Source organism: Crocuta crocuta, unplaced genomic scaffold, assembly GCF_008692635.1.
Source record: "Crocuta crocuta isolate KB4526 unplaced genomic scaffold, BGI_CrCroc_1.0 scaffold742, whole genome shotgun sequence".
NCBI lineage: Eukaryota > Metazoa > Chordata > Mammalia > Carnivora > Hyaenidae > Crocuta > Crocuta crocuta.
Genome location: NW_027530354.1, coordinates 561,241 through 580,717, shown reverse-complemented (window position 1 = coordinate 580,717; position 19,477 = coordinate 561,241).

Here is a 19,477-nt window from a genome sequence, read left to right as displayed (position 1 = left end):
TCTTTTTTTTTTTAATGTTTTATTTATTTCTGAGAGAGAGAGAGAGAGACAGTGTGAGCAGGGGAGGGTCAGAGAGACAGGGAGACACAGAATCTGAAACAGGCTCCAGGCTCTGAGCTGTCAGCACAGACCCCGATGCAGGGCTCGAGCTCACGAACTGTGAGACCCTGACCTGAGCCGAAGTCTGACGCTTAACCGACTGAGCCACCCAGGTGCCCCTATCTTAAAGGAGATCTTTAAAGATTAGGAGTTGGAGGTAGTTTACAGATTTCTAGTCTGATAATTTATCTCATATTCTTAATCCTTCTGTAATATCTATGACCAGTACTTGCCTACCTTATGCTTAAATATCTCAAAAGGGAAAATATGCAAACACTCAAAAAGGAAAAACAAATATGCAGTTTCTGACATTTTCTGGCATTTTGGGAAAGGTTTTTTAGCACATCCTTTATTTTGAGCTGACTTTTTTTCTAGTCACTTTGTCTAACGCTATTCATTGGTGTCACCTAGAACAAATCTAACCCCCTTTCCAAATAAATGGCTCTTTTTATATTTAAACAAAACTAAAAGGTAACCTTTGGAATGGGAGAAGATATTTGACAGTGACATATCTAATAAAGTGTTAGTATACAAAATCCATAAAGAACTTCTAAAACTCAACACTCAAAAACCAAATAATCCAGTTAAAAATGGGCAGATGACATGAATAGGCATTCTTCCAAAGAAGACATCCAGATGGCCAACAGATACAAGAAAAGATGCTCAATATCATTTGTCATCAGGAAAATATAATACTGTGAGATAGATACCACCTCACTCCTGTCAGAATGGACAAAATTAACAACTCAGGAAATAACAGATGTTGATGAGGATAAAAAGAGAAAGTGGAACCATCTTACACTTTTGGTGGGAATACATATAGGTGCATCTACTCTGGAAAACAGTGTGGAGGTTCCTCAAAAAAATTAAAAATAGAGCTACCCTACAGCCAAGCAATTGCAGTAGATATTTACCCAAAGGACACAAAAGTAGTGATTCAAAGGGATTAATGCACCCTGATGTTTATAGCCCCATTATCAATAATAGCCAAAATATGGAAAGAGGGAAAGAGTCCAAATGTCCATTGACTGATGAATGGATAAAGAAGATGTGTGTGTGTGTAATGGAATTATATATTATTATATATAATGGTATATATAATGGAATTATATGTATTACATGTGTACATGTATATATATAATAGGATATTACTTAACCATCAAAAGGAATGAAATCTTGCCATTTGCAATGATATGGCTGGAGCTAGAGGATATTATGCTAAGTGAAATAAGTCAGTCAGAGAAAGACAAATATCATCTGATCTCACTAATGTGTTATTAATGAAACAAAACAGATGAACCTAAGGGAAAAAAAGAGAGGGAAACCATAAAACAGGTTCTTAACTATAGAGAACAAAGTGATGATTGTTGTATAGGAGGTGGGTGGGAGAGTGGATTAAATGAGTTTTAGGTATTAAGAAGGGCACTTGTGTTTTTTTTTTTTTTAATTTTTTAAATATTTTATTTATTTCTGAGAGAGAGAGAGAGAGAGCACATGAGCAAGCAGGGGAGGGTCAGAGAGAGAGAGGGAGAGACAGAATCTGAAACAGGCTCCAGGCTCTGAGCTGGCTGTCAGCACAGAGCCCGATACGGGGCTTAAACCCACAAACTGGGAGATCATGACCTGAGCCGAAGTCGGATGCTTATCCGACTGAGCCACCCAGGTGCCCCAAGAAGGGCACTTGTAATGAGCACTGGGTGTCGTATTTAAGTGATAAATCACTAAATTCTACACATGAAACTAATACTACACTGTATGTTAACTAGGTAGAATTTCAGTAGAAACTGGAAACCACACACACACACAAACACACAAAATAAACACAATTACCCTACTGTTTCACCTCCAGTTACGTCTTCTGCTGTTCCTATTGGGCTTTCTGTGGCATCATCATTTTGGCAACCCTTTTTGAATAATCTGGCTTTACACATCCACTCAGATACATTGTTCAGACATAATCTTAACTACTTTTGGGTCAGGCTATTGAGAGCAGAACAGGGAGGGCTGCCTTCTCTGTATGTTCTATTGCCTGAAATTCTGATAATGTAGTCCAAGATTTAAATGACTTTTCATGGCAGCTAGAATTTACAGTTCACTCATTATTCACTTTTGAATTCATCTAGTATTTAATGAATATCTATAGAGTACAAGGACCTGTTGTAGGCAAACTAACTGAGCAGTGAGTTTATACATTTTAGTGAAGCACATTTAATGAAATCCCTTTTTTCTTTTTCATAAGAGCTGCCATTAAACCATGGTCTCCACTTAGCAATTATGCAATGTTTTTTTAACCATGTGTAGGATTTCACAATTTTTTCTTGTTAAATTTCATTTTGTTGATTTCATTTCTTTAATATATCCACTTCACACATTTTGTATGCTGTGTCAGCATTTGAGGAAACTTTCTGCCTGATTCCACTGCATTTCAGGTGCCATTGTGTTAGGCATTTATCCATCTAATTTCCCTTGAGGGAGGTCTTTAGGCTACATTTGAATCTGGAGTAGTAATTTCATTTGGCATGCTAATGAACCTTCTGAGATCCTAACTGACACAACTCTATGGTGGTAATTGCTGTTCTAGTTACAAAATGTAATAGAAATAATATGAATAAAAAATGTAGAGTAGGGGAGCCCGGATGGCTCAGTTGATTAAATGTCTGGCTTTGGATTTCAGCTCACGTCATGATCTCATGGTTAGTGAGACGAGCCCAGCATTGGACCCTGCGCTGATAGGGTAGAGCCTGTTTGAGATTCTCTCTCTCCCTTTTTCTCTGACCCTCCCCTGCTGGTGCACATATGTGTTTTCTCTCTCTTTCTCTTTCTCTCTGTCTCTCTCTCTCAAGTAATTTTTTAAAAACAAAAATATAGGCTAAAAAGGGGAAGATAAAATGAAAACAATATTTCATCTACTTATAGGCCAGGGAAGGTGCTCTGTGCTCAAAATTATATTAGATATTGTAATACGAAAAATAATGAAACAGATATAGCCCCCGTCCTCTTGAAGTTTATAATCCAGTCCTGTTTATGTTTTCTAAAGAGAGTATCCTTTAGAGATACTCTAAATAAGATATACTTATTGAATTATTTGAGGGGAAGTGGGAATTGTCTGAAAATAATATGACTGGTGTCTGCATGAGGACATAGTGAAAAGAGACTGCCATGAATTGCTATTTGCTGGATCTGGGCAATGTGAACATGAGGCTTGATTATCTTTTTCTTTCTACTTGCATTTATTTTTAATATTTACTATAATAAAAAGTAACAAATATGAAAAAATTCAATTCTAAGTACTAGAGAGGAGAGATTTCAATTAAAGAGTTTGATGACTGCTCAGTAGAAAGAGTTTGATATAGTTAAGAGAGTCTAGAAGGGCTTCTGACAGAGTCTAGAAGGGCTTCTGACAGAAAGTGACAGTTCAGACTAGAAAGACAAATAGGAGTTACATGGTGTCAGGAATCAAGAACAAGACTCAAAGCCATGTTGTAGAGGGAGCAGTACCAGATCTGAGAGACAAAGAAAGGCCAGTGTGACAGGAAGTCTTGGGGATAGCTAGGGGAAGCAGGTAGTAGATGCCCTGGAGAATGAGGCAAGGGCCAGATGTGGAATGATCTTTGTCCTGAGAGCAATAGGAAGCCATTGTAGGATCTTATGTAGGAGAAATGCCAAAATCATATTTGCTTTTTGAAAATTGCTCTGGCTGCTGTGTGATGACTGATTACAGGGGGCTGAAATGATGCAGGTGGACTAGTTAGAGGCTGTACAGTTCCCCTAGAAAAACATCCTTGTTACATTTGCACCCTAAAGCTTTAGCTTCCTTTAGTTTAGAGAAATAGCCTTCCCTGTTGATTTTACCACTTTTGTATCCTGTTATTCTATCTCCAGCTCTTCCACTATTCTTATGAGTAAAAGTCTCCTTTATTTCCTATCTGGAAGAGATAACAGCCTAAATTCTCCAGCTGCATCTACTACCCAGAAGCATTCTTTGCCCAGGATACTTAACCTACAATTCATCCTTTTAAAAATGTATATCTCATAAAGAAACATTTCTTGCTATTTTAATTCAAATTGAGTTCCACAGTTTCTCACTGTGGATCATAGAATTACCAGATAAAATATAAGACATTCAATTAAATCTGCAATTTAGATAAACAATGAATACATTTTTAATATAAATATGTCTCAGAAGTTGGGACATATTTAAACTAAAATATAGGATTACAATATTTGGGATATTTTGCTACTAAACATTGTTTGCTATTTATTAGAAATTTAAGTTTAACTGGCCATCCTGTTTTTTGTTGTTGTTGTTGTATCTGGGAACTCTTGGGAGCGGAAAGCAAGTAAATGTCTACTAAGATAAGCCCTGCACTAGAGTGACTATGCCATTTATTTCATGAATGGTGGAAGAACAATGATACATAATTCCAAATATATAGCAAGTTAAAATTGAATATTTCATTTAACTGTATATAATCATTATTTTAAATATAGAGAAAAAACATTTTTAATAAGTGGGCAGATTTCTTGTTCACATTAAGTAAGATTGTACAAAATATATTTAAAGAATATTGGTTTGGAGAGAAATCTGCCCAGAATTTCACAGTTGTAGGTCCAAACCTGCCTTCAATAAACACCTCACTTGGACCATGTTTTGTTCTGATTCCTGTTCTTGGTTTTCTCTGCCTGTTATTGTGAGGAGAGAGTTGCACAATCCCACGATGAATAAGTGATCCAACAATAGTTCCTTAAGTGTTAAGATGTCTCTTTATGAAAATTCTAGGAAGTTTTATAAAGTTAACATAAAATTGTCTACTGTTTGCTTCCTGCCTTCTCTGTCCTTGTACTGTTCCATTTATGTTGTCTCTAAAATGAGCTGGTAACTTATCACATTGAGAGGGTGATGAAGATTGTGTACTTAAAAAACAATTCAGAGGACATTCAGTGCCTTATTTTAATACAGAAACTATAAAATACTTATGAATAAAACATCTTATTTAACTTGAACATACAATTTTATCAATGTACCATGTTTTGTAAAAGACTGCCTCTTAAGTCTGTTAAAAATGAAGCATGAGAATGTCAGTCCAGTTTGATAATAATTCTGAGAAAGAAGTTCTATAATGTTTTTATGCAAACAGTTGCTCTAGTTACTCTGATTTTATAAAGGTGTTATTAATATTGCTTTGGTAATACAGGGACATTTCAACTACTTCATAATGCATAATAAAACTGCTACATATCAAGGTATATTTTGAAATTTCACTCTACTGGAATACTAGAAATATTTAAATTTATCAGTTTAATGCATATAATGTACAAAATATATTTTAAGTGAAAATGAAGAAGTTAATTTTAAATGCCGAAGCAGTGTTAATTTTTTCATTGTACTGGAACCATACTTGTCATATGAAATGCTCTGATCTACATTTTGGAACTAATTTTTTATGGATACTGAACTGTTATTATACCTTGAAGCACTTTAGTTTTCATATGTGACACTTTAAAACCTGGGGGAGAATATAATTATGCAAATTAAAATTAGTTGGAGAATCAAAGTAATACATTTTTATTAATATTGTATATTTAAGCTTGTAAGCAGCTGCCTTTATGGCATCCTACAAAGAATTCTGTTAGAGCTGTGGGGTGTACCATATCTATCATGAATGTCAAAGATGAGAGAATGAAGATGGATATATCTGAATGTGCAAATGACTATAATTTATGTGCAATGAAGATTCAGCAGAATTTCTGCTGAATAACTAAATGAACTTTTAAGGAGCAAATATTCAACAAACTGAGACTATAAAATGACTTATGAGGAAAGTTTGTTATAAAAACAGAACAAATTTTAAATCTTTAAACAAAGATCTGTATGCCTAATGGGTGGGCTCTGTCCACTTGATACAGAATTATATAGTTTCCCTGCAAGTTCTGGCAATGTTGGTGGTAAGCAAGAAATGACAGAAGAGAAGATTGAAAAATAAAACTGACACAAAGGAGGATTATATTTTAGATACAGTGTAATGGAGAAGAGATGGAAGTACTGTTTTCTTTTTTTGTTTTTTCAAAGTATTTCAAGTTTTATTTAAGTTTTAGTCAGTTAACATATAGTGTAATAATTAGTTTCAGGAGTAGAATTTAATTATTCATCACTTACATATAACATCTGGTGCTAATCACAGTGCCCTCCTTAATACCCATCACCCATTTAGTTCATCCCCCACTCACTCCATCAACCCTCAGTTTGTTGTCTGTGGTTAAGAGCCTCCTATAGTTTGCCTTTCTCTCTCTTTTTCCTTTCCCCTATGTTCATCTGGTTTTTTTTTTCTGTAAATTCCACATATGAGTGAAATCATATGTTATTTGTCTTCTCTGACTGATTTTGCTTATTTAGCATAATGTACTCTAGCTCCATCCACATTGTTGCAAATGGCAAGATTCCATTCTTTTTGGTGGTTGAACAATATCCTTTTGTGTATATATACCACATCTCTATCCAACTCCAACCCCTCCCAAAATAACCCATTTAAAAATGGACAAAAAACATGAATAGACATTTTTCTAAAGAAGACATATAAATGGCTAACACACACATGAAAAGACACTCAACATCACTCATCATCAGGGAAATAAAAATCAACACTACAATGAGATACCAAATCATACTATTCAGAATGGCTAAAATTAACAATACAGGAAACAAGAGATGTTGGTTAAGGATTCAGAGAAACAACCTTCTTACACTGCTGTGGGAATGCAAATTGGTGTAGCCATTCTGGAAAATAATATGGAAGTTCCTCAAAAGGTTAAAATAGAATTACTATATAATGCAGCAATTGCACTCCTAGGTATTTATCCAAAGAATACAAAAATACTGACCTGAAGGAGGTTAAGCATTTTAGGATCATTAACAATAGCCATATTATGAAAGTACTGTTTTCTATGTAGACCCACATGGTTAAATTTCAGGCCTTTCCAAATGAAATATGGCTGTTATTCCTTTAGAAGAGCCAGGCTGAAACAGAACTAGACTCTAAGTCACTTAGCCAAAAACCAATTTACCGAATGACCAGTTTACTTGTTACTTTTGAATATATTAATTTCAGTTGACAAGTTTTCCTTTTGACTTTACAATATCTTTTAAAGAAACATTTAATGTGTTTCTGACTTCCAGCCATGTGGTAGTAGCTGGAGACCTAGGGACAAAGAAAGAGGGAGATTGAAGAGGAGAGGAGCATATTTTTGGATATAGAGAATTCTTACCAATATACTCCTCAGGAACATATTGAATATATTATTGTTTCTTATATATATTTATCTAAAAGAAAGCATTAATTTACACCAAGCAGATTTTATCTATTAGAGAATAGGTCATTGTAAAAATATTTAGGATATTACACAGCTAAATATCATTTTCATAAATATTAATACTATCTTTTGAATATTGTAAAATATCAATAGTTTCATATGATTCATTCTAATTTTGCTGTTATGTCCTACAATACCTTTACATCCCTCTTCATCTCTCTCCCTCAGCTACAGTTCCACGTCTTCTTTCACTGTTCTTCTTAAAACGTTGTCATGAAGGAGTGCCTGGGTGGCTCAGTTGGTTAAGTGTCCAACTCTTGATTTTGGCTCAGGTTATGGTCTCACAGCTCCTGAGATCAAGCCCTGTGTAGGACTCTGCATTGACATTGTGGAGCCTGCTTGGTATTCTCTTCTCTCTCTGATACGTCCCTTGGGATTCCCCTCCCTCTCTGTCATTCTCTCTCTCTCTCTCTCTTTCAAAATAAATAAGTGAACATTTAAAAAAGCTGTCATGAAGAGAAATGAGAAGACAGAATTAGAAGAAACAAGTAAATTCAGTGAGTTGCAAACTGGCTAGCTTCTGTGGAATCCCTCACTAGCTGAAGGAAGTTTTTTCTGTTTCTTCTGTTGTCTAAAGGAAATATAAAGAAGTTTGGAACTAAGCTTACAGTAAGAACAGCTTGAATTAAGTTACCTGGCTGTTGGCTCAGAACAGCATTTTATAACCCTTTTGGGGTCATGCGTATATTGGTGAGGTATTCATTAGGATTCATGATTTTAATGCAAGGTTGATTTAGAGTTTTTATTACTGTTACACAAAATTTGTAATACTGCAATGGATTTGGCAATTCACCCTGCATTAAAAAAAAATGTTCTTATACATTAATGCCTTTCATAGTGCTTATATATGTGTGTACAATCAATATTTACTTAGTATGATAGGAGAAAGCAAGCTAAAAGAGTGGAGAAAATTCATGCTAAGGTAAAGAATATATAGTAAGGTATTCATATTTTTTGCATACAATTTATGGTTTTCCAGGTAATGAACGTCATTCAGTAAGTAAATTCTGAACTTTAAAGAAGGGATAATGCACTCTTTTCTTTTAGATTGATTTCTTTGGGAGATTTAAGGAAGTGTCCAGAAAATTTGTATATCAAAATTAATGCGTTCCCTAATGCTTTGAATAGAATGGCCTCCTCAGAGCTTCCCACCCATTGGGTGATTGTGTGTACACTGTTGTGCTGCTAACAGGTCAGTCACAGATTTGTTGGTTACCCCAGTATACAGGATTAATATGGTTACTTTCTATATGTGAAATGAGGGGAGGGTCATTGGAAACCGTGGCTACACGGCACTAATGATAACAAATAATTTTGCTTCAGGCTTCAAGTATTGGGTGATCACCTTTTCATTTTGATGCCCCTGCATAAATCATTAAAAGACCACAAAACAATGAACTCTTTACCCCTTTGACTTCCTGAAGACTATAAAAAAGAGCTTATTAGTAAGACTTATTTACTCTATTTTAATCAGTTTCACAAAGGACTGTGTTCATAGAAAGTAACTGAACACAGGGAAAAAACCCTCTTTGTTTTACCTTTTCTTTTAAACCATAGCTTGGGCCATAATGGAGGTACTGATGAAGCAGTAACCTACTACACTCAAATAAATTTATCAGCGAATTTCTAAAAACAAACCAAAGCAAAAAACAAACAAAAACACCCCAAAAAAAGACTAAACGGAAGTAGAAGATACCACCTTAAATTACTATTGAAATTATATTGAAAATGAAAACCACTGCATTCAGTAAACCTTGAACTAATCCTCATCCCTTTTTTATTTAAAAAAAAATTATATAAATCCAAGTTAGTTATTATATAGTATAATAATGGCTTATAATAATGACTTCAGGAGTAGAGTTTAATGATTCATCACTTACATATAATACTTAGCGCTCATGCCAACAAGCACCCATCATCCACTGAGCCCGTTCATTCATCCACCTCCCCTCCAGCACTCCTTAGTTTGTTCACTGTATTTAAGAGTCTCTTATGGTTTGCCTCCATCTCTGTTTTTATCGTATTTTTCTTTCCTTTCCCCTATATTTATCTGTTTTGTTTCTTAAATTCCACATGTGAGTGAAATAATATATTTGCTTCTGACTGACTTACTTTGCTTAGCTCATACGTTCTAGTTCCAGCCACATTGTTGCAAATGGCAAGATTCATTCTTTTTGATCATTCAGTATTATTCTAAATATATACATATATATATATAAATATAATATTATATATTATATATTTATATAAATATAATTATATCATAACTATAATATATATACACACACCCCACAACATCTCTATCCATTTTTCAGTTGATGGACATTTGGGCTCTTTCTGTAATTTGGCTATTGTTGATGGTGCTGCTGTAAACACTCAGTTGCGTGTGGCCCTTCAAATCAGCATTTTTGTATCCTTTGGATAAATACCTAGTAGTGCAGTTGCTGGGTTATAGGGTAGTGCTATTTTTAATTTTTTGAGGAACCTCCATAGTGTTCTTCAGAGTGGCTGCACCAGTTTGCATTCCCATCACTAGTGCAAGGAGGTTCCCTGTTTTTTCATCTTTGCCAATACCTGTTGTTTCTTGAGTTGTTAGGTGTGAGGTGGTATCTCATTGTGGATTTGATTTGTATTTCCCTGATGATGAGTGATGTTGAGAATCTTTTCATGTGTCTATAAACCATCTGGATATCTTCTTTGGAAAAATGTCTGGTCGTGTCTTTTGTCCATTTCTTCACTGGATTATTTGTATTTTGGTTATTGAATTTGATAAGCTCTGTGTAGATTTTGGATACTAACGCTTTTTCTGATACATCGTTTGCAAATATGTTCTCCCATTCGATAGGCTGTTTTAAGTTTTGTTGATTATTTCCTTCACTGTTCAAAAGTTTTTTTTATCTTGATGAGGTCCCAGGAGTCCATTTTGTTTTTGTTTCTGTAGCCTCTGGAGACATGTCTAGGAAGAGGTTGCTGCGTCTGAAGCCAGAGTTTGTTGCTTGTTTTCTCCTCTAGGATTTTGATGGTTTCCTGTTTTACATTTAGGTCTTTCACCAATTTTGGGTTTACTTTTGTTATGGTGTAAGAAAGTAGTCCAGTTTCATTCTTCTGCATGTCATTGTCCAGTTTTCTCAGCACCGTTTGCTGAAGAGATTATCTTTTTTTTTTTTCCAATGGATATTCTTTTCTGCTTTGTTAAAGACTAGTCTGGCCATACATTTGTACGTCCATATCTGGATTCTCTATTCGGTTCCATTGATCTATGCATTTGTTTTTGATGACTACAGCTTTGTAATACAGCTTGAAGTCTGGAATTGTGATGCCTCCAACTTTGATTTTCTTTTTCAACATGGCTTTGGCTATTTGGGGTCTTTTCTGGTTCCATACAAATCTTAGAATTGATTATTCTAGCTCTGTGAAAAATGCTGGTGCAATTTTGATTGGAATTGCACTGCATATGCAAGTTGCTTTGGGTAGTGTTGATTTTTTTTTTTTTTTTTTACAAATAGTTTATTGTCAAATTAGTTTCCACATAACACTCAGTGCTCATCCCCACAAGTGTCCTCCTCCATGCCCATCCCTCCCTCCCCCCCCACATCCATCAGTCCTCAGTAGTGTTGACTTTTAACAATATTCGTCTTCCAATCCATAAGCATAGAATGTTTTTCTGTTTCTTTGTGTCTTTTTCAGTTTCTTTCATAAGCTTTCTATAATTTTCAAGGTATAGACCTCTTACGTCTTTGGTTAGGTTTATCTCTAGATATTTTATGATTTTTGTTGTAATTATAAACGGGGTTGATTTCTTGATTTCACTTTCTGCTGCTTCATTTTTGGTGTATAGAAATGCAGTTGATTTCTGTGCATTGATTTTATATCCTGCAACTTTGCTGAATTCATGTATCAGTACTAACAGTTTTTATTGTGGAGTCTTTTGCGTTTTCCACATAGAGTATCATGTTGTCCATGAGTGAGAGGTTGACTTCTTCCTTGGTAATTTGGATGTTCTTTATTTCTTTTTGCTGAGGCTAGGACTTCTAGTACTATGTTGAACAACAGTGGTGAGAATGGACACCTCTGGCTTTTCTTGACCTTAGGGGGAAAGCTCTCAGTTTTTTTCCATTGAGGATGTTATTGGCTGTGTGTCGTTCATAAATAGCCTTTATGATCTTGAGGTATGATCCTTCTATCCCTACTTATTTGAGGGTTTTTATCAAGAAACAATGCTGTATTTTGTCAAATGCTTTTTCTGCATCTTTTGAGAGGAACATGCAGTTCTTATCCTTTTTTTTTTTTTTTATTAATGTGATGTATCACATTGATTGATTTGTTACTATTGTACCAGTCCTGCATGCCAGGAATAAATCCCACTTGATCATGGTGAATAATTATTTTAATGTATTGTTGGATTTGATTTGCTAGTATCTTGTTGAGAATTTTTGCATCTATGTTCACCAGGGAAATTGGTCTCTAATTCTTCTTAGTAGGGTCTTTGGATTTGGAAAACAAGGTAATGCTGGCCTCATTGAATGATTTTGGAAGTTTTCTTTCCATTTCAGTTTTTTGGAACAGATTCAACAGAGTAGGTATTAACTCTTTTAAGTGTTTGGTAGAATTCCCTTAGAAAGCCATCTGGACCTGGACTGCTTGTTGGGAGACTTTTGATTGCTGATTCAATTTATTTACAGGTTATGCGTCTGTTCACAGTTTCTATTTCTTCCTGTATCAGTTTTGGTAGTTTATGTGTCTAAGAATTTATCCATTTGTTTCAGATTGCCCAATTTGTTGGCATGTAATTGTTCATAATATTCTCTTATTATTGTTTGTATTTCTGAGGTGTTGGTCATGATTTCTCCTCTTTCTTTTGTGATTTTATTTGGTTGAGTCCTTTTCTTTTTCCTTTTGATCAGTCTGGCTAGGGGTTTATGAATTTTGTTAATTCTTTCAAAGAACCAGCTCCTGCTTTCATTGATCAGTTCTCCTGTTTTTCTGATTCCTATGTCTTTGATTTCTGCTCCAATCTCCATTATTTCCCTTCTTTTGCTGGTTTGGGGTTTTATTTGGTGTTCTTTCCCCAGCTCCTTTAGGTGTAAGTATAGGCTGTATATTTGAGACAGTTCTTCCTTCTTTAGGAAGGCCTTGTTGCTCTCTGTTTTCATCTTATGGTTGCCTTTGCTGCATTCCAAGGGTTTCGGACTGTCATGTTTTCATTTTCTTTGGCTTCTGTGTAATTTTTTTTTTATTTCCTCTTTAATTTCTTGGTTAACCTATTCATTCTTTAGTAGAATGTTCTTTAATCTCCAAGTACTTGTTATCTTTCCAAATATTTTCTTGTGGTTGATTTCAAATTTCATAGCATTGTGGTCTGAAAATATGCATGGTATGGTATCAGTCTTTTTATACTTATTGAAGGCTGATTTGTGACCTAGCATGTGATCTATTCTGGAGAATGTTCCATGTGCACTCAAGAAGAATGTGTATTTTCCTGCATTAGGATAATGTTCTGAATGTATCTATTAGTTCTACCCTATCCAATATGGCATTTAATGACATTATTTCCTTGTTGATTTTCTGGTTGGATGACCTGTCCATTGCTGTAAGTGGGGTGTTAAAGTCCCCTACTATTATTGTATTATTGTAAGTGAATTTCTGTATGTTTGTGATTAATTGATCTATATATTTGGGTGCTCTTTTTACTAGAAAATCATTTTAAGCAACTGAGGACAAAGGGTTCATATAAGCTATAAACTTAAGGGGGAATTATGAGACACATCCTTAGTTTTTTGATCCTCTTAATTGAGGGAAGGAAATTTACATTACAAACTGTTGGTATATGGACATCTGATGTTAAAATGTGGAACCTTAGAGATAGAAATGACCCATCTCCTGAAAAATGTGAATTATATAATTAATTTTGGTTCTTGTGTGCTGCCTCCCTTAAAAGCCATTTTCTTTTATTATGTGGATTCGAGAAATACTTTATTTTTCCTTCTTGTTTGATAAATAGTCTACATGGAATTTATTTGTAACAAATATCCTTGATAAAATTACAAAGGAGCGATATGTTTCCTAATATTTTTGTAAGGCATTGTTATCCATATGTAAATAAGTAGATAAAAATGAAATTAGGTGGCTTTTTTTTATTTTAAATTTTTTAATGTTTATTTATTTTGGAGAGAGAGAGAGAGAGAGAGAGAGAGAGGCACGCGTAGAAGCGAGCAGGGGAGGGGCAGAGAGAGCAGAAAACACAGAATCCAAAGCAGGCTCCAGGCTCTGAACTGTCAGCACAGAGCCCGATGTAGGGCTTGGACCCACAAACTGTGAGATCATGACCTGAGCTGAAGTCAGATGCTTAACTGACTGAGCCTCCCAGGCACTTCAACTATTAATATATACATCATATAAGTGACTCAGTTAAAAGTAGGATTAATAAGTTATGGTTCCTGATTTACGTTTTTCACCATCAGGTAAAGTGTAGTCTTTCCAAAAGGCAAACAACAAGAAAACATAGAATTATGAAAGACCCTGGGGCACCTGGATGGCTCAGTCAGTTAAGTGTCCACCTCTTGATTTTGGCTCAAATCATGATCTCGTGATTTCAGGGATTGAGCCCCACATTGGTCTCTGTGTCGACAGCATGGAGCCTGCTTGAGATTCTTACTTTCTGCCCCTCCCCTACTTGCTGTCTCTCTCTCTCTCTCTCAAAATAAACATGTAAAAATTATGAAAGACTTATTTTTATTACAGTAAAAAAATTGAGGGAGTGAGGGGAAATGGATCTGGGTTGCACACTATAGTTAAAACACACACACAGTGAGAAATTGCATTTAAATGGCTTAGGATAGGTATTTTTTAACTACACAAACAGGCTTTGGGATCTGAACCAGTTAACTAATGTGTAAAAAAACCCCTCTGTATTTATATATGCTCCTAAAATCGTGAACTGTTCATTCCTTATTCACTAAATCCCTACCCCTATTTTGGATGCATTTAGCCCATAATTTCTTAGTAGTCAAATGTAACATAGTCAGGAATATGTAAACAATAAATTAGTTGAGATTGAACTAACTGGTCATGAATTGAGATTAATTAAATTACTTAGTCTTTCATCATCTTGCTAAAACCACAGGGAGTAACAGAGTTAAACACAGCACAAAATAAGTTGTGATTTAAGCAAGTAATAAGTATCAGCATTTATAACAAAGAAATTTGCCTATAGCAGTTATAAATCATGAACTGCAAAATATCATCTTTCAGTTTCAGGGGGTTGGGAAGCATAGTCTCCTCATAGTTTTCAAGTAAATATTCTTAAATAGGGTGACATATTAATATTCCTTGCACACTTTATGGTATTTAATAAGAGAGAAATAAAGGTGTTCATCACCATTGCTTATACACTTTTAAACAGTTAAGTATATAAAGATTTGTATTAGAACTGAGGAAAAAATAAAAGGAAAATTTATTATACAAATCTGGTATAACTTTTCCAGGGCATTTTTGTGTTTAGCTTTTTTAATGAACAACTTTTCTAAAATATTTGGCTGTACTATGTCTACTGAGTTAGTATTTTTAAATCATATTTGGCACAGCTATAAGTGACATTTAGATTTTGGTTTATATTATTTAACAAATATATATGAAAGAATTGCTGAAATTGTTGGAACATAAAAATTGAATGTTCATTTCCTGGGAATGGTGTGACTTTTAGAAGGTAAGCACTTTTAGAAGTATTACCTGCTGAACTAGCTAGGACTTGAAATAAACATTTTCTTTGATGGTGTATCATAGGGACATTTGTTGTTTCCTATGTTCTAGACCTTGCTACTTGAATTTCTCTGCATACCCTTATTCCTATTCTACATATATTTATAGATAATTTTTACTCATATATTTAATCACTCACCCTGATTTCCTTTTTGTTTCTGTCACTGAATCCAGCTGCCTGTAGCTTTTGCCTTTGAGTGAAAGCTTTGAGTAGTTGCGAATTATATTTATATGCTTGTTTTGTTTTTCTAATTCAGATCTTTAGTAGTGCATTTCTTTAGTTAGTGAATATTGGGCTTTGAAATTTAGTTCCACCCACCAACTTCTATGCAGTCTTTCCACAGACCTCTCTATGAGGTATTTGTTAAAAAAGAAAATATTGTTTTTATTTTATGACTCTTCAAGTTCTTGGTCCTTGCTTTTCTTTATATTGCTACTTTTGGGAATTGATGGTCATATTTATTTGTGTTATTAATATATCCATAGTGAGAGAAAAGGGCAGGAGAAGATACTTAATTCTAAGAGGATGTTCACTGATATCCCACTAAGTCTCATGATTATTCGTTCTGTACTTGAATTTGGGTGGTGAGAATATTGTAAATGGAGCATGGAAGAATTAATTTCCATAAACAAGAATATAGCATCCTAGCTGAGGAATAAAATAAATCAGTTCATCAACTAGATAGGTGTTTTTCTTATATACCATATATACGTCCATGGGGTTACTATCAATTTATTGATGTTTTATTTTATTTTATTTTTAGAGAGAACATGAGAGAGTCTGTGGGGGGAAGAGGGGCAGGGAGAGGGGAGAGAGAGAGAGAGAGAGAGATTGAATCTTAAACAGGCTTCACATTAAGCCTGGAGCCAGACACAAGGCTTGATCCTATGACTCTGGGATCATGATCTGAGCCAAAATTAAGAATCAGATGCTCAACAGACTGAGACATCTAGGTGCCCCAATATACTGATGTTTTAAAGTCAATTTGTAGAAAGTGACCCATTTTGTTAGCCATCTAGAAGTGTTAAATTGGCAGATGTTTGATTTGATATGGCTGTTTTCCACACTAAATTTTAGTAGAAAGGTATGAGTAATTTTCAAGCCTGACCAAAATCAGTTGTAAAGGCTTTACCTCACAGGCCTCAGAGGAAAACTGCCTTCCAGACATCAGATCTGGTGCATAGTCTTTGTGATCTCTGAAGGGAGTTGTAGTGAAGGCCTCCAGCCCTGCTGACTGGTCATGCTCTTTCACACAGTTTCACTGCTAGCACAGGTGTCTCATTCCTAGGTCTTTTTATCTGAGGCCTTGGGGAGGAAGTCCTCTTTAACTGTCTCCTGAGGTTTGCCTAAGGGAAAAGAGAGATACCTTAAAAATGCCTTTCTCTATTCTGGCTCAGATCCCAGTACTTGCTCACTCCAGCCCTTCTCCCTACCTCCCTTCCACCCTATAAAATTGCCTTAGCTTTTTATTCTGGGCTCCTTTAACAGCAAGCAACCCCCCCATCTGTGTTGATCCATTTGATCCTTGATCACTGTGCCTGATCTGTTTGGGAACAGTGTGATCAGTTTAGGTTTTAGTTTAAAAACATTTTTTTAAAGCTTAATTTAGTTATTTTCAGAGAGACAGAGACAGCATGAGTGGGGAAGGGCCAGAGAGAAAGGACAGAGAGAGAATCTCAAGCAGGCTCCACACCCATTGTGGGGTTTGAACATGAAATCATGAGATCATGACCTGAACTGAAATCAAGATTTAGACTCTTAACCTATTGAATCACCCAGGTGCCCCCTTCAGGTTTTAGTTTTAGACTCTTGTTTACTGATTTTAGTGAGTAAAGGCTTAACTCATTTATGGTTTATTGCTTTAATTGTCTCCTCTTCCACATGACAGTTCAACTCTCTTTGTCCTGGCCCAGCTGACCTCCTGGCAGATGGTATATTTATAGAAAATAGAAATAATTCAAGACATATGGACAGATGTACATTTTACAATTATTTATCTAAAATGATATGATTTTCATAATTTGTTTTTATGTTAAAAGGAATATGAGCCTAGGTAAAGTAGCCTGTACTTTGTTTATATCAATTTTTAAGTTAAGTCAATTATATTTTGTAAATTAAGTAATTTATAATATTTTTAATTTTCATTAATATAAAAGAGGTCCAAAAAGGAGATACTCTTTGTTAACCAAGCTATGCTGGTGATTTCAAAATGAAATAATTAGAATTCATTGTTGATATTTTGGTAACTAATAAAAATGTTACTGTCATTGATTAAAAGAAAACAATTATATGTGTAAAAGCTTAGCCTCTTTGACAAGTTTCATTTAACTTTGATAGATTCTTAAATTATAGAGCAGGTTTAGAAATTCAACCTAAAAGCATGATCTCCAGTTATAGTATTTTGTGTCATAATTTGAAGGCCATTTCTTACAGGACTCCCACATTGATTAAACAAATTTTCCATTCACTTTTCCCACTAATCTTTTAAGATGTAACTTGGAGGATCAAAGAAGAGGTGATGAATATAAATATTTAACATACACTGTAAAATATTAGCATTTATTTAGAACTTTAAGTTTCTAATTATTTTGATATGGTTAGTCAATCATCCAGAATCCTTATGCTTATAAACTTATGAGCTTTGTTTCTTGCCAAGGAGGCAGGGATTACCACTGAGATAACCAATGAGGCATTGGGTTTCTAGACTTTTGCTTTTCTCTACAATCTTGAAAACTACAGTGAAAGAAAAATCTCATATTTCCTGTCAATTTGAAAGTATATCAATTCTCTATATTGGATTTAGGTAAATATCTGCTCAGAAGTACCACATGTTCTATGTTTAAATTAATGAACTATTTATTAAGGGTGAAGCTGCTTAGCAGGGAAATGTAATAATTTAACATACTCTTAGCGCTCACCATGTGTGAGACTATAAACATGAAAATTAACAATGTCTTCTCTTGCTGCTTCAATTCTGTACTGATTATATCTTATCCTTTTAGTTTTACTTACTTAAAATCACTACTCACACAGTTGATCTATCTTAATGCAAATCTGAATCTGTTATTTATCTTAAGCTGGAGATCTTTCAAAGGCTTCCAGACCATAGGTCAAGCTATTTAACACAGGACACAAACTACTCTTTGACCTGCCCCATTGCTGTCTGGTAGCCTTGCCATTCATGATGTAGTGAGACACCACAGAGATTATTATATCATACTTCTACCCTCTTGCTCTTTTTTTCTTACTTCTGAAAAGTCTGTTTTTCCTTCACCTGACTTAATTTAAGCCCCATCTTCAGGAAACCTTTCCTGAATCCCATTTGGGATAATTATCCATAATCTAGGTTTACACAGGATTCTTAGCATTTCTTTGTTTGGTTGGGCAATAAGCCTGAGTGATAGTCTTGACTTCAGAATGGACTGGGTTTGATTTTACTATCTGTCCTTTACTATCTGGGTAACCTTAACCTTTCTAAACTTCCCCTCTTCATCTGTAAACTGGGGATATTTATAATAATAATGGTACTTATTGCAAAGAAGATTTAGTGAGTTAATGCATGTAAAATATTTTGGCATAATGCTGTACACATCTTAAGCATATGATAGTAATATTATTATCATTATTACAGTATCTGTCTCCTTGATTGCTTTCTCTACTAAGGCAAGGATCTTCTCTTGCTCATCTCTGATTCATCAGATTTTGCACTGATTCTGGTGCATAATAGGAAGTCAGTAAATGTTAGATGTTTACCACATTTATCAGCTTAAAATATAAGAGGAAAATAGTATGTTTTTAAATTAACTTATCATGCTCATTCTAGTGTAGAATGACAGTATAATGAACGTTTCTTATCTTAGGGAAGACAGGAGGGTAGCTTTTCCTACCTTCTAGGGTAGTCTCTAATGAGTAGTCTTTCACTTCTCTCAGCCATTTATAAGTTCTGGAAAGGAAATAGTACCTATGATACTTTTAGTAGTCAGTTAAGTGCCCATGATCACTTCTGAACATTTCATCCTAAACAAAAGGCAAATAAGCAATTAGAAAAAACTTTTCACATTCTAGGATATCAGGTTTATGCATTTTTATTTATCCAAAGTCTATTCAATAAAATAAATCAACTTTCTTGAAGATGACTTTTGCATTTTGTCTCTAATAATGCTGTGTTTTTGTAGCCAAGATGAGAGTGGTGCTGCATGTCAATGAGACTCCTCAGTCCCATAGGCAAAAAATCTAGGATTTAAATTTAAG